This window comes from Sus scrofa, chromosome 16, assembly GCF_054392235.1.
Source record: "Sus scrofa isolate SSC_HxYL_T2T_F1_AM1 chromosome 16, Sscrofa_HxYL_maternal_Yorkshire_Landrace_v2.0, whole genome shotgun sequence".
NCBI lineage: Eukaryota > Metazoa > Chordata > Mammalia > Artiodactyla > Suidae > Sus > Sus scrofa.
In genome coordinates this window covers 85,906,367-85,923,516 of record NC_139398.1, presented here as the reverse complement: position 1 = coordinate 85,923,516, position 17,150 = coordinate 85,906,367, and the positions used below count along the sequence as shown (strand labels likewise).

Here is a 17,150-nt window from a genome sequence, read left to right as displayed (position 1 = left end):
AAATGGGAAGAAAGAACTGACAAAACTGTGCAAAAGTTTTACCTTTTTTGAGAAGACCCAAGAGAAATTTGAGAATTATATAAACTTGCAATCAAATTTTATTTGTAACATTTAAACAAAGCCAAAGACGACCAGGAACACACCTGTAGTCGAATCGTCGGGGTTTCGTAGTTGTTGCAGCAAAAGTGAGCATACACCACGGAGAACAATGGGTATTGCAGTAAGAAAGTGTTAAAATGAAGCTGTACAAATACTACAGGACTTATTGGTTAAATCATTCAGGGTAGGGTCAAGGGGCTCGCTGTAGGTTAGATGCTGTCGGAAAGCTGGGGTGCTTCTATGATTAAAGAAGTAACAGTCATTCAACAAAAAGGGGCGTGTTTGGTGTTCTGTGGGTGGCACAGTGACTGTCTCGGCCACGTTGGGATGCCATAGCAGAAGAGCAGAGAAATAATGGCTTACAAACAACAGAAACTTGATTCTCATGGTTCTAAGGTAGCAGGATGGTCACGATTTGAAAAAGACCCACCTCCTAGTACCATCACACTGGGGGTTGAGATTTCAACATATGGATTTGGTGGAGACACAAACCTTCACTCCATAGCAGTGAACTTGTTTTGGTCTGTGTTTAGACAAAATTATAAAGCGCTCTTTTTTTTTGGTCTTACTTTATTAGAGCATCGGAACAAGTCAAGTCCTCTCTGAGAGGGTTTAGGTCCAACAGGAGAACAACGTGGCCTAACTGTAAGTTCCAGGCCAGATGTCAGGAGCTGGTGTTTTTTTGTTTTTTTTTTTTTTTTGCTTTCTCAAATGCTATTTATGTAACATTCTGTTGGATGATATATGCATTGAACCATCTATGCCTTTACAAACAGGTTGCCTTTTAAGATTTATTTTTAAAAATTCCAACAACTAGATTTGATTCTTACTGTTTTATCTACTTCTAAGAATGTTCCATTTAATAAGCAAGTAACTGAATTTTATAGTGTAATTAGGGTAATTCGAGCAAGGAAGGACCTGTGATCTTCAGAATGAATGGAAAAGTACAGACAATAATAACTATACCTGTTAGACCACATTTCCAGGGATACCTAGGGATCTGTCTGGGCAACCCAATTGGCCATATGCCCTGGTAGGTTAAACTGAATTATACCAATTGACATATATTTAATAAAACAATGCAAACACACAGGTCTGCTAAAAAGCCTGCATTGTTAGAGCTAGACACTCAGAGACACTCACCTGAAAATAGAAATCCAGAACTGGACTCCATCATTGTCTGAGCCCAGGGCATCTGGCCCAGAGGCCCTACATCAAAAATATTTGGGAGTTCTTGTTGAGGCCCAGTGGTTAACAAATCCAACTAGGAATCATGAGGTTGCGGGTTCGATCCCTGGCCTTGCTCAGTGGGTTAAGGACCCGGAGTTGCCGTGAGCTGTGGTGCAGGTCACAGGTGCGGCTCGGATCCCTTGTTGCTGTGGCTCTGGCATAGTAGGCCAGCAGCTGAAGCTCCAATTAGACCCCTAGCCTGGGAACCTCCAGGTGCTGCGGGTATGGCCCTAGAAAAGACAAAAATAAAATAAATAAAATAAATAAAATAAAATAAAATAAAATAACTCAGAAAGGCACGATAAGCAAAGAGGACATTGATGATGCTAACAACACACAAGGACAGTTTTGGATTTCTCTTTAGAGGCTTCAGTCACTAAATTGGTCAAGCTCTGAGATAGAAAGTCACTAAACTGCATGTGGTGTGGTGAGTAGGTGTTTACACGAATTGGCTGAAAAGAAGTGTAGAACTAACCGCAGGCAGAGAAAAAGGCCCAGATGGAACAGAACCTCACTGTTCCAAGGGCTCTCGGGAATGTCATAACAAAGCCAGGGGAAAGGAAGGGCGATAATTCCAGAGCTTTCGGAGCACAGATGTGGTGGAAGAGCACGTGATCCGGCTCCAGACAAGGCGTTTTAAACAGCGCCCACCACGACCTCAGGGTGATAAATTCTCTCCTGCGTCCACTGCATGTTCGTCTCGCACTACATGAAAGCACCTCTCACTCAGATGTCTCAGGTAGCTTTGCCCGCACCATCCTCCCTTCACAGACATGCCTTTTCTGATGGACCTCAAGGTTCCTGATCTTGTCTGTCTCCGGAATGATTTTTAGGAGATTGCATACTTTTAACAGAGATGCTCAAATAGATTTTCACCCACTAAGTGGTACACAAGAAAAGAGTGTGTTTGAGAACACGTGGACCACTGGGCTTGAGGACACATCTGGCTGCCCTCAGCGTGGCCCTGCAGGACAACGCCTGGCTCTGACCCTGAGACCTGCTGTTGAATTGTGACGCTTCATTTCTTAGAAAGCAGAGCTTCCCTAAACGGAGCCAGCGGCATCTCATCCTTTTTCAAGGACATGAAGGAAGGGCAATAATATTTAAAACATCATTGCCCCACGGAGCCTTCGGATGGTAAATATCTCCTTAGGCCTCGATGTACGGGTACCATCAGGGCAAAGGGCAGAGGGCGAGGGGTGTGACTCTCACACAGAAGGATAGGAGGAGGCGAATCATGTCACCCTTTATTTAAATGTTGAAAGTCCCTTTCTTGCTAAAATGCAATTTGCCACAAGTCTAATTTGCGTCATTTCTGAGTTAATGAAAGAAATCATACAGCGGGCATCACCTCATTTGCAGTGACTATGGGTGAAAAAGAGACCTGAGGGGACTCTGTGCCTAATCCTTACGGCTACTCCTGAAGAGATGTTTTAACTCAGCAAGGCTCAAAACAGGCACAAGGATCTGCCCGTGATTGCACCTGCTTGTGTGAGCCCGCTGTGTGCACAGAGATGTGGCTTTTATCGCATGCACTTGGATGGCATATCTGCTTGTGAATTACACGGTCTCTATAAAATGCATGTACAGAAAAGGAGTTAGATATAATCTAAGAATTTTGTTTTATAACTTTGTTTCCAAATTGGTCATGTAAAATAAGCTCTCTGAGATTACCCAGAAAAGATGGAATTTACAGAGACATCTGGCATTAAGAAGGCGAACAAACACGAAAAGAATGGAAAAGAATCCAGTATTATCTGCTGCTTGGTTATATACTAAAGTTTTTTTTACAACATGTATTTATGAAGAGTTCATAAAATCATTTTATTTAGGATGACCTAACTTTCCTGATTTTATTTTTTAAATTATAAGTGAATATGCTATTGTAGTTTTTAATAAGTTAACCTGCAGGGTCATACACAATAGCCCTCAAAAGTGTAGAAAATATTTAAAAGAGAAATATTAAGAAAAATAGTTTTGAAACACATTAACTTCAAAGATCTGGAAGTATTTTACATACAGCAATAGAATTAGAGGGTATAATTTAAAAAATAATGTTTAGGAGTTCCCGTCGTGGCGCAGTGGTTAACGAATCTGACTAGGAACCATGAGGTTGCGGGTTCGATCCCTGCCCTTGCTCAGTGGGTTAACGACCCGGCGTTGCCGTGAGCTGTGGTATAGGTCACAGACGCGGCTCGGATCCTGCGTTGCTGTGGCTCTGGTGTAGGCCGGTGGCTACAGCTCCGATTCGCCCCCAAGCCTGGGAACCTCCATATGCCGTGGAAACGGCCCAAGAAATGGCAAAAAGACAAAATAATAATAATAATAATGTTTAACTAAAAGAATATATTGTACAATGGCATTATTTGATTTTTATCAAATGTCCTCATCAGCATTCAAGAAGGGAATAATTCATTTCATTACTTGAGCCTTGATTCTCAGTCCTTCAAAATGGAAAACTGCCTTTGAGAAACAAAGGGGTTGATCTAGACAAGCATAAGAAGAAAAATAGAGATACCCAGAGATATTTTCCCCCAGTACAATGTTGAATGATTGTTTCATGATTTTGCAAAAAAAAAAAAAAAAAAAAAATACATATATACACAAACACACACACACATGCATATGTAAACAACTTGGACCAAATTTAATAAAAGACCAAGATCTGAATTTTTCTTCTTTTTTCTCTTTTCTTTTTTTTTAGGGCTCCAGCCGTGGTATATGGAAGTTCCCAGGCTAGGGGTCCAATCAGAGCTGCAGCCGATTCAACCCCTAGCCTGGGAACCCCTAGCCTGGGAACCTCCATATGCCGCGGAAGCGGCCCAAGAGATAGCAACAACAACAACAACAACAACAAAAGACAAAAAAGACAAAAGACAAAAAAAAAAAAAAAAAAAAAAAAACTCAGACCTGGGAGTTCCCATCATGGCTCAGTGGAAATGAATTTGGCTAGCATCCATGCGGACGCAGGTTGGATCCCTGGCCTTGCTCAGTGGGTTAAGGATCTGGCGTGACTGTGGCAGTGGTGTAGGCGGGAGGCTACAGATTCAACCCCTAGCCTGGGAACCTCCATATGCTGCAGGCATGGCCCTAAAAAGACCAAACAAAGAAACAAACAAATCTCAGACCTGGACAAAAAGACCAAAGAAGGTTTTGATGGTTGTATTCCTTAAAATATTCTGAGTAAGAGGAGGCCAGGAAAAGTGAAGGGAAAGGGGGGGGTTGAAAGAAGCTCTTGAGTTAGACCTGCTTTGAAATCCTAGCCCACTGAGGGCCCAGGGCAAGGTGTTCAAGCTGGGAGCCTCCGTCTGCTCATCTATAAAATGAGGACATCCTTACCCACTGCGGAGATCCGTGCCAAGGACTACAGGTCTCACGTAAACAGAGTCTTGTACCTGGTCCGTTATAAATAGAGCACAGAGACATTTCCTTAAAATCACCTCTGACACTATAACATCAAATCTGACCTGCAACAGAATTCCTGAAGTGCGCGTGTCCAACCCACACAGAAAATGCCCGATGCCCCTTGGTGAGGCCAAGTCCGGCCTGAACGTCAGGAAGGGGCGATTCACTGTGCAGCACCGCACACCCTGACATCTGCTCCACACGCTCTGAGCCCACGTCCCGCCACGCCAGCAGGTTTGCACTCTGGGAGGTAGAAATCAGGCCTCACCCATGGGCTTGCTACACGGAAGGGAGCGCACTGTTGACAAAGACGCCCCGTGCCAAGCATCTTCCCGGATAATAAAGTGCACCCCCAGCCTGCTCGTGGTCTGTGTTCATTTCACAGTCCATCCTCATCTGTGTTACCAGGGTTTCCTGCATAAACATACTTTATTCCCAATCCCCATTTATCTCTGCTTTTGCTTGTTCTCCACTCTCCCCTCCCATTTATAAAGTTTCAGCTTTAGCAAATGTCCAAGAAACGCTTCGTGCAGATAATTCACACACTCAGGGCCTTGTGGAGTCTGCCAAGGGGGGGCTCTCAATGTCCCTAGAACGTAGCCCCCAAAGTCCTCCCAGGCTGGCCTTGCCTGGACCGCTGAGAGGCAGCATCTGCTCCCAGGGAGAAGGGCCGAGCTCCACAAAACACCTGTGTTCACGACGTGGAGAAACAATTTCTCCTTAAGCACAGAGGAGATTTTTCCTCCAAGTGAGTTGCCTTTAATCACTAAGACAGTTAATGACGGTCGTTGTTCAACCAGAGAGGGTCTATTTCATGCTTAGCTCACATCTTCAAAATATTCCAAACTAGGAAAATTAGGCGTATTTAAGAGTCGTCTTTATTAAAAATAATAGATCATAAAATGATTTTGTTGAAATAAGAATGCTTGTAATGAGGTCAAAACCAAGTGGATGTCGCATCAGATCCGTTCAATATGAGATCAGGACCCGAAGAAGGAAGAAAACAGGGGAGCTCGCTGTGACGATTGTGAGCAGACAAAGAGCGGTTTTTGTACAGATGAAAGATAAATTAGGACCATTTAGTATAGAAAAAACCCAGGCGTCTAGGTTCATCTATTAAGGATTTAGGAAACAGTCTTTCTAAGTTCACGCTGATTTCTCACTCTTTTTACCAGCACATTGTTCAGGCAGGAGCTCAGCTTTACATTCTGATGTAACATTGGCCTGTAAGAGTCACTGTAATTCCTCTAAGACTGTGGCTTCAAAGTGTTTTTGTCATTCCTTCAATCCCATATTTTCAAGGAATAATTCCGAGTACCATCCCTACCCTCCAAGTGTGATTTTCTTGAGAACAAGGGACCTGAGGCGCAAGAATAGCTTCGACAATAGTCCTCAGGTCCAACGAGGGACACTCTGTCTCAAGCCCTGGGGCGAGGGAGCGGGGCGGTGGATGCAGGCGGTGTCTTCAGGGCACCGTGTGGAAGACTGAGGGCAGAGATGCTCCCAGTTTCCCTTTGTCCCAGATCCTCGCCCTTCGCCATGTGGCTCTACGCAGCCCTCCCTTCTGGAGGGGACCGGGCTGTTTGCTCTGGCCAATAGCAGGTCCGCAGACAACACAAGTAAAGGCTTTTAAAAGTGTTTATTTCTACTCCCTCTCTTGCGTGTCTGACTTCACCAAAGGACACGTCCACACGAACTGCTTGGGACAGAGCAGAGTCCCCAGTCATCGCACTCAAATCCACCCTCACCCCGCCAACCCGGTGCAGACGGCAGATGCAGACGCACAAGGAAACTCAGGGGGGATGAGCTGACCCACTCCAGATCAAATACACCACAAACCCATGATCAAAATGAATGTTTGTGGATGAATTCCACGGAGGTTTATGGTTGCTTGATGCGTAGCACTGCATAGGACTAGGAAATTGATATTTTCAGTTGAGAAGAGTGAATTGAATGCATCTGTATTTAGGGAAAACATAATTTGTTGTCCAAATCAGGACACTATTAGAATGAAAGGGCTAGTATTTTTCTTTCTTTTTTTTTTTGTCTTTTTGCCTTTTTTAGGGCCGCTCCCGCAGCATATGGAGGTTCCAGGCTAGGGGTCTAATCGGAGCCATAGCCACCGGCCTACACCACAGCCACAGCAACGCGGGATCCAAGCCACATCTGCAACCCACACCACAGCTCACGGCAAGGCCAGATCCTCAACCCACTGAGCAAGGCCAGGGATCAAACCCGCAACCTCATGGGTCCTAGTTGGATTTGTTAACCACTGCGCCAAGAAGGGAACTCCCTGAAAGGGCTGGTATTACTAATTACACATGAACAAGACAAAGCAGGCAAAGCGGGGTGTATGGTAATCTGAAATTTATCTCAGAACCTCTATTGACATTTGAAAAGATTAAGTATGATCAAGTGACTAAAATAAGAATAATAAGGCTAAGACAGAAAGCCTAAAAATTTGATACCTGCAGCTCGAGAAAAAATTAAGGTCTTGGTCAGAAAGCAAGGTATCCTAGCTTAAGATTTCAGAGTTACCCTAGGAGCTGTGAAAGAACTGGCTTGCTCAAGTGGACCTGGGTGTGTGTGTGGGTGGGTGGATGGATGAGTTGATGGGTGAATGGATGATGGAAGGAAGATTGAATTACTAGGTAGGAAATATACCAGGGATATTGCTGGTACAGGGGAAACTCAATAAATGTTAGTAATTGCTATAATCATTACGACAAAGAATTCTGCATTATATGTTCATTCAAAGAACTAAGGAATGGATTCCCTCTGTGTTTGGCAAATTGTTCTACAGTTAATTGAACCACAAGCAATGCATATAGATGCAAGGATTGTTCTGGTTTTTTCTGTTTGTTTGTTTACGGTTTTTGTTTTGGTTTTTTTGCCATAGTTAATAGGGTCAATCTAGATTTTCTGGTAATGAAACAATTCTCTTTACACAACTTGAAAGGGTGGGATAAAGACGATGTTTTAGTTTCCTGTGGCTGCCATAACAGAGTACCACAGAGTGGGGGCCTTAACAAGAGAAATTTATTTGCTCATGATTTTAGAGGCTAGAAGTCTGAGATCAAGGATCAGCAGGGCTGCGTGTTTTCGGAGGCTTCTCTCCTTGGCTTGCAGATGGCTGTCTTTCCCCTGTTTCATCACAGAGTCCTCCCGCTATATCTGTGCCCAAAGTTCTTTTCTTATACAGACACCATACTAAGATTAGAACCTACCTTAATGACCTGATTTTTTTACCTTCATGACCTTTTTAAAGGCCCTATTTTCAGATATAGTCACCTTCTGAGTTATCGGGAAATAGCCCTTCGACACACGTTGAACACATCTTTGCTGCTAACCTTGGATAACGCCCAACGCGAGAAATTCCATCCTCACAGTTTACTGGCGGCTGTGACTGATGAGTGATAACCTCCCAGAGGTTCTGAGTCCTGCCAGTCCTCACCTAGACAGGGGTGAGCAGAGATGGTCACGGTGCCACATGTGCTTTGCAGGAGGCCCAGGGGTAGGTAGACAAAGGCCCGAAGAGCCAGGCGAGGTCAGCAGCCGCAGCTGATTAGCCAGAGAGGGAGCACATGGCACAGCAGGCGAGCGTGAGAACATGGAGAGAGGAGGTTTTACGTGTCAGTAATTCGGGAACTGGAGCTCAGGATGGGCCTGCACCCTCCTGTTCAACCAATGCTCATCAACGGCCCACTATGTGTCAGAAACGATCTCAGACACTGGGCAGTTAAGAGTCACCTTTCTCTACTGCACCTAATGGGTGCCGGGCACTGCATACACATCCTCCTACTCTTTATCACCAAAGTAAAGACGAGGAACCCGAGACTCAGCAAGAAATCAACTTATTCACGTGGCTGCATTGATTAAACTCCCAAGACTGTACTCTTCCCTAAGCTGCACTGTCCCCAAAGAGAACTCAATCTCTGGCATGCCATGGTCCATGGCAAATGAGTGACGGTGCGGTGGGATAAAAGCTAAGGAGAAAGATGAACAGAGAGCCAAGTCATTTCTGAGGAGAAAAGACTTACCGAGGTTTGGGAAGCGTTCTCGCAGAGCCATGAACATTGTGAAAGTTATGAAGGGATTGAAGGAAGGAACAAGGAAGATGTTTATATGCATAGCAGAAGAAGCTGTACAATGTTAGCATGGGCAAAAGAGCTGCCACAATCAGAGGCTGAAGACTAGAAGCCTGCAACTGAATTCGGCCTGCAGAAATATTTTACTTTACCTCCATTGCATTAGCCCTCAAAACATTAGAAAAAAAAAATTTCCCAGTATTTCAGAAAGAGAAGGGCTCGTGTAAAAATTCCAGTTTTTGACCTGTTTAGAGAAATCCAGACAATTGGACAGCGCCAGTCCTCTGCTCCCCACAGCAACAACTGGCTGGGCTTTCCTGGCCATCAGGTTTGTCAGAGTCCTAACCTCCCTCTGGCCTGCTCCCTCATTCAGCTTCCCCAACGGGTTCCTGAGGTCCTTGTGTTTACCGTTCCCATGGAGACAAGGAAAGGCTTTGGGAATATTTTAAGAGGAAAATTACCATCACATTTTCACTTTATTTTAAATTTTTTTAATTTTTATTTATTTTTGCTTTTTTAGGGCCATGGCTGTGGCATATGGAAGTTCCCAGACGAGGGGTCGAATCAGACCTGCAGCTGCCAGCCTACACTACAGCCACAGCAATGCCAGATCCTTAACTCGCTGAGTGAGTCCAGGGATCAAACCCGCATCCGCATGGACATTAGTTGGGTTTGTAGCCCGCTGAGTTGCACCACAATGGGAACTCCAAATCTGCACTTTAAAAAAGATGGTTGCAGGAGTTCCTGTTGTGGCTCAGTGGAAATGAATCCGACCAGTACCCATGAGGATGCGGGTTCGATTGATCCCTGGCCTCGCTCAGTGGGTCAAGGATCCGGTGTTGCCATGAGCTGTGGTGTAGGTCGCAGGCTTGGCTCGGATCCTGCATTGCTGTGGCTGTGGTGTAGGCCAGCAGCTGTAGCTCCAATCTGACCCCTAGCCTGAGAACATCCATATGCTGTAGGTGTGGCCCCAAAAAGAAAAAGAAAAAAAAAAGTGGTTGCATAAAGAGAGAAAGAAGATACCTGTGACAGATAGAGGTTCCGTTCATTCATCCTTATTCACACACTCATTTCATGCATTCTCTCATTCCTTAGACTTTATTGGATACATGCAGGCCCTTTGGATACAATGTAGAGCAAGACAGTTAAGGCTCCCCATGGACTTTAATTTCCAGCACAAATGATGGACAATTAAGAACCAAACAAGTAAAACTGTCAGGACCACAAGCGGTGCCTCCTGCTGGGAAGGAAGCGGAAGGACCATGGGATGGAGGAACCCAGAGGTGCTTGGGCAGACTGGCCAGGGAAGAAGGGGAGGCTAGGGTTTGAGAACTGAGGAGCAGGTCCCTGGGGATCTGGAGAAGGATGTCTCAGGCGGGAAGGTCAGCCTGGGCAAGGGTGCAGAGTGGGAGAGGTTGTGGGAGGATGCTGGGAAGCAGCTCGGCGGAGTGAGGAACAGGTGGGGAGGGTGGAGGGAGATCTGGTCCCAGAGGTCCCAGAACAAGACCCACGGGCCTCGGAGGGCCACGGAAGGGAGCGAGCATTTTCTTCCTCCAAGAAGAATATGGAAGTATATTGAAGCCTGGCACTGGCACTAACATATTCTGGTCTACATCTTTTTTTTTTTTTTTTTTTTGCTGATTTGGTTTTTTGTATGTTTATTTTTTTTTTAGTGAAGGTCAAGTGACTTTATATAATTTACCTTTAAACCAGGTAACTTTTATTTTTATAAAGTGTTCTTTATTGTGGTAATAAGTGGTATTGTGGTATAAAGTGCCTCACCATCCCTTTTTTTTTTTTCTGTCTTTTTGCCATTTCTTGGGCCTCTCCCGTGGCATATGGAGGTTCCCAGGCTTGGGGTCCAATCAGAGCTGTAGTAGCCACCAGCCTACACCACAGCCACAGCAACGAGGGATCCGAGCCAAGTCTGCAACCTACACCACAGCTCACGGCAACACCAGATCCTTAACCCACTGAGCAAGGGCAGGGACCGAACCCACAACCTTATGGTTCCCAGTCGGATTCGTTAACCACTGCGCCACGGTGGGAACTCCACCATCACTTTTTAATTGCAAAATTCACCAACATGAATTATATTTCAATGTTATGCAATCACCTCCACCATCTATTTCCAAAATGGTGAAACTTTTTAAAAGTTCATCTTGGGAAGTTCCCACCGTGGCGCAGCAGGTTAAGGATCTGGCATTGCTGCAGCTGTGGCTTAGGTGGCAGATGCAGCTCAGATTCAGTCCATAGCCTGGGAACATCTATATGTGCTGGGTGCAGCCAACACCAAAAGCAAACTCATCCTGGCTGCCTTGTGGAGAATGGGTTAGAGAGGGATGAGTGTAGCAATTGGAGCAACGGATGAGTAAAACTGGAAAAAAGAGAGAGGTAGTTAGAATGAAAAAAAAGAAAACGCATGAGAGACATGTCAAGAGCAGAGGTGCTGTGTCTTGACTGTACAGTTATGAGGACCCATTCTTGAAAGGAAGTGATTTCATCCACTCTATGCCGCATCTGATTTGGTGAATGGAAGAAGCACACAGCTTTTGTCTTTGATAAGACAATGCAGAGGGAGGGTCATGGTTTGAACTTGCTGAGCTTGAGGCCTCACTAGGCTCTCTCCTTTTTTTTTGTTGTTTTTGTTGTTGTTGTTGTTGTTGTTGTTGTTATTGTTGCTATTTCTTGGGCCGCTCCCGCGGCATATGGAGGTTCCCAGGCTAGGGGTCAAATCTGAGCTGTAGACACCGGCCTACACCAGAGCCACAGCAACACGGGATCCAAGCCTCATCTGCAACCTACACCACAGCTCACGGCAACGCCAGATTGTTAACGCACTGAGCAAGGGCAGGGACCGAACCCGCAACCTCATGGTTCCTTGTCGGATTCGTTAACCACTGAGCCACGACGGGAACTCCGGCTCTCCTTTTTTCATTGGAATTTAAATAATTTCATTGGAAATGGACATGCAGGTCTAGAGCTGCACCTGTAAGATGAGGGCTGGGAATGGAGGGCAAAGCGGTGGCACAAATTGGGAACCAAAGGAGGACGTTCGAAGTAAAATAGATAGTAGGACCGTCAAGGCAGGTGGGGAAGGAACCTCCAGTGAACGCAGGTGCTGTGAGGACTAGCAAAAGAGGAGCCCAAAACCGAGGGAGTGCTGAAACCTGGGACCTGAGCCAGCTATGACTGGTGCCAGGAAGTTTTAATTCCCAGCTCCCCAGTGTTCTGAACTTCCCTGCACTTTCCCATGGAAGGAGCAAGTCCTTACGTAGCAGAGCCTGGAAGCCACACTCACAAGTAGCCTATTCAAAAGGCATCATTCTGTTCTTCCTTCAGGGAAGTTCAATCACAGGCTCTTTTCCAGATCCCTACCCCTCCTCACATGGCCTGGGCGTCAATTCGGATTTACATGACTTACCAGGATCTCATTCCTAGGACAGTGACTCGTGCAAAGGTGAGCCGGTGATGTTTCTGGACAAGAAGACGTGCAGGACAGTCTACTGGGGGTGTCTGGGAAAGGTTCTTCACAAACAAACAGACCCAGGAAAGAAAGAGTTCCCCTAGGTTTGCTGAACTGTGCTATCTGAAACCACAAAGCCATTTTGCATCCTTTCAGGAAACTGGTGCAAGGACCAAACTGAGGATGACACAGTGAAAACGGGACAAGACCCAGGGTCCTTTTCTCCCAGCCAGTAAATTAAACAACATTGTGAACTTCCAGATATGTGATATAATAATTATGGTCTTACTGTTTAAGCAATTTTGAGTCACCGATAGCCAAAAACACTTTATCTGATAGGGCAATATCTGAAAATCTCCTTAAAATGTTGCCTATTTTCCTTCCCTTAGATGTAATAAAGAAAGGGGAAAAAAAGGACAGAGATAAACAGATGGTAGATATATCTCTGACACAATGTTGCATTTCACACACTTCCAGAGTAATACATGTAGCATGTAAGAGTTTAAAAGATGACACCTACATAGAAAATATAGAACTTAAATCAATGATCAATTAACATTTAAAATGAAACCCATTATAATTTCCAGAATCCCTACTTCTATGCTGTTGGAGATATAGTTTGTATTCCTTACACAAAAGAGCCATGTGGTGCCCTTCCATATATAACTTCTCTGTATGAAATATATTACATCTTTTTTTTTTTTTTTTTTGTCTTTTGTTGTTGTTGTTGTTGTTGTTGTTGCTATTTCTTGGGCCGCTCCCGCGGCATATGGAGGTTTCCAGGCTAGGGGTCGAATCAGAGCTGTAGCCACCGGCCTACGCCAGAGCCACAGCAACGCGGGATCCGAGCCGCGTCTGCAACCTACACCACAGCTCACGGCAACGCCAGATCGTTAACCCACTGAGCAAGGGCAGGGACCGAACCCGCAACCTCATGGTTCCTAGTTGGATTCGTTAACCACTGCGCCACGACGGGAACTCCTGAAATATATTACATCTTGATTTTCTTTTCCTTTAGAAATTTGAAAATCTGCCTCTTAGCACCAAAGAACTGGCATCATAGAAAAAGAAGAAGGGTAACTGAGGATGCCTTACCACTGTCCTTTGGGAATGGTATGCCCGGAGCAGAGAGAAGGTAAGGAGCCCAGACTTCAGGAAAGGTGGCATCATGTCCCAGGAATCCAGGGCCTTTGAAGCATGGAGCCGCCTGCTCATGGGGACAGCCGTGGAATCAGAGAGGCCACCTCAGGCACATCGATCAACTGCAGAGTAGGGAGAGAAACCAAACATTTATTCCTCCGTGGAAACCCCTTTAATGGTGTCGATAGTTTATATCTACCAGCATCTTAGTTGCAGCATTTGCAATAAGCTCTCCAAAAGTCAAGAAAGAAATAAAAAATACTTTTTATACTCTGACTTTGATGGAAATCATTGCTTATGGTCATGTATCGCCCATGAGTTTCCCTGTGTGTGCACATATATACATGTATGTGTGTGTGTGTTTGCAGGCACTGAACTTCATGCTGTTAATCTGTCTTACAGTCACGAAATTTGAAGTCAATGCCATTTGTTGAAATAGCTCGATAAAGTCATGAAAACTGTATACCACTTTTTTTTTTTTTTTTGTCTTTTTGCTACTCCTTGGGCCGCTCCCGCAGCATATGGAGATTCCCAGGCTAGGGGTCTAATTGGAGCTGTAGCTGCAGGCCTACACCAGAGCCACAGCAACATGGGATCTGAGCCGCATCTGCAACCTACACCACAACTCACGGCAACGCCGGATCCTTAACCCGCTGAGCAAGGGCAGGGACCGAACCCACAACCTCATGGTTCCTAGTCGGATTCATTAACCCCTGCGCCACAACGGGAACTCCGTATACCACTTTTATTATAAATGCATAAATGATCATTATAGGTTTTTCTTCTTTAATAAAGAAATTGACTGAAATGTTAACAGAAGTAAGACCAAAATAGAGGATTAGTGTATATTCTTTTCTGTGAATAAATCTCAAATATAGTAAACAGCCCCAAATACTGTGTGTCATGTGGAAGAATATTTGGATATTTAGCACTATCTGACCTAAATATTCTCAAGCAGACACCCTGGTGTCATGGAGCTACGGGTTGTGAATCCAGCATTCCAAATGCTCTTGGAAGCTCTTTCGGAGGGCTGGAAAGTCTTCCTTAAGTATGTAATCAATAGGTCCTATGGCAGGGTTGTTAGAACCAAAGACTTCAGAACCAAACTGTTTTTGAGTTTATGCCTTGAAACTACCACTATATATATAAATTAAGCAACTTTCCTGTGTTTCTAAGTTTCTCTTGTAAAATGGGTCTAATAGTATTATCTAATGGGTTAATACACTTAAAACATTTAAAGAGTGCCTGGCAAATGATAAATGTTTCATAAGAGTTAGCTATGATCATTTCCATTATTATCTATTCCTAATAACTAAATATTAATTGGAAAACAATGAACAGAAAGCAGTAGTTTGTAAGTAATGTTCTGAGATTAGCTGAATAATTAGGAATTTTACAATGATGTTTCTTTATTATGTTTATTTAAAAAAAATCAATGAGTATGATTGAGTTATTTTACTAGGGCTGCTGCAACAAAGTACCACAAACTGGGTGGCTTGAACAACAAAAATGTATCATCTCATAGTTCTGGAAGCTAGGGTTCCAAGATCAAGGTGTCAGCAGGGTTGGTTTTCAGGACCGTGGGGAATAATCTGCTCCATGCTTTTCAACCATCTTCTGGGGGTTTGTTGGCACTCTTTGGCAATTCTCGGCTTGTGGAAGCATCATCCTTATGTCTGCCTTTATCTTAGCATGAGGTTCTCCCTGTGTGTGTGTCTATCTCCAGGTTTCCCCCTTTACAAGGGAATAATCTCCAAATAGGGTTACATTCTGCATTACTCTGGGTTAGGATTAAACATGCAAATTCTTAGGGGGTGAAACTGAACTGCTGACAACTATGCATTTGTACAATGCTATTTTCTTGCTATGACAATTATACCGCCTTATTTTTCCAATATGAATATTCCGTATTAGTTTGTTATTCATAGACTGCTTATCCAACTTGAAAATATCTTCTTTTTTTGCATTAGGATTATTTGCTATTTTGATACTTATTAAAACTTCAACAATAAAGTAAAATAGACAAAAATCAATCCCTCTTAGGGTCATTTGATTCTTTGGTAAATTGTTTGAAATTGCTAGTAAAAACTGAATTTGAAAATCATGTTTAAATTCAATCATTTATGCCGGTATGGTTCCCACATTATCAATAATCCAATCTTGATTTAAATTAGTAAATATTTATTCAAGTTCATCAGATATTTTTAAATTAAGCAACAACTCTTTTGTGCACAAAAATCATTTGAAACTTGACATTTTAAAGCAAAGTTTGGTTTATCCTTCTATTAGTCAGTGTTGTCAACAGGATGTGTGATAAATAGATTTATTTCTAAAGACTTGGCTCACACAAATGTGAGTATGGGGCTGTCAAATACAAAATCTTCAGGGAAGAACAACATTCTGAAGACCCAGGGAAGCATTGATATTGGAGTTGTAGGTCTGAAAGCAGAATTTCCTCTTCTTTGGAGAACCTCAGTCTTTGTCTCTTAAGAACTTCAACTGATTAGAGGAGGCCCACCACATGATGATATTCTGTTCTATTTAAAGTCTTTGATTTACATGTTAATCTCATCGAAAAAAATACCTTCAGGGAGTTTCTGTTGTGGTGCAGCAGAAACGAATCTGACTAGTATCCATGAGGTGTTGTGGTTTGATCCCTGGCTTCATTCAGGGGGTTAAGGATCCAGCATTGCCATGAGCTGTGGTGTAGGTCACAGACGTGGCTTGGATCTGGCGTGGCTGTGGATGTGGCATAAGCCTGCAACTGGAGCTCCGACTGGACCCCAGGCTGGGAACTTCCATATGCCGCTGGTGCAGCCCTAAAAAAAAAAAAAAAAAAAGCAAAAAAATAAAAGTAAAAAATAAAAAATAAAAACCCTTCATAGTAGTATCTAGATTGACCAGTGTTTGGCCAAAAACTGGGTACCATGGCCTGGCCATGCTGATATATAAAATTAACCATCACAATCCTGTCTTATTAAATTCTGATAAGACTCATGCCCTGATTCATAAAAACAAGGGTGAAAGCATTGCTGTCACAGTTAATAATTGATCCACCAAAAACATCCATATCTAGATTTGATATTATCCCCCTCAAATAGAAAAAAAATTGTAACAGTGTCTAATCAATAGAAGATAGTAAATTTATCCAAATAATTAGTACTATAGTACCTGATCATTAAATAACCTTATGTTATGATTTGGGGAAAAGATAACTGTTAATCAAACTGTCACAGTGTCCCCAGTGAAGTGTATTCATTAAATCTGATCAACACAAAATATGGAGGCAATATCTTAAGTTCAATTAAATTCTCAACATGTCTATTTTGATGAATGTAAGTTAATTTTCATCAGCCTAATTTATTTATAAACCTAAATTATCTTTATAAAATACATGTACAGTGCTGAGCAGAAGACTGGTTTTAATAGTGGGCCAGAAAACCATCTATGCTCATCTCTTGTACTACCCTGCATATATCGCATCATGTGTTCCAGCCGTGGTAAACTACTCCCAGTGTGCCAAACGGGCCATCTTGGAATACTCCCTGAAATATTCTGCTTTCACCCCCATCACCTCTCCTCCTTCTAAAATTCAGCTCAAAAATCCCTCCCTAACTATCCTTCCTGGGTTGCTCTGGAATCCTAAATTCTTCCTCTGGACCACCAGAGCATGAATGCGCACATCTTAGTAATCAGCTGCACGCTTATCCTCTTTGCCAGAC

At 43.6% G+C, this 17,150-nt stretch overlaps 1 protein-coding gene across 7 annotated transcripts in view; it reads right to left on the bottom strand.

Annotated features, from left to right (window-relative positions):
* The window catches only part of LOC102161653 (uncharacterized), a 220,407-nt gene that overhangs the window by 195,795 nt on the left and 7,462 nt on the right, over nucleotides 1-17,150 (bottom strand). For all 7 annotated transcript variants that reach the window (XR_014830838.1, XR_014830836.1, XR_014830837.1 and 4 more), the window contains exon 2: nucleotides 13,384-13,550. The gene's annotated coding sequence lies outside the window, so the exon portion shown is untranslated. The remainder of the gene's footprint in view (nucleotides 1-13,383; nucleotides 13,551-17,150) is intronic.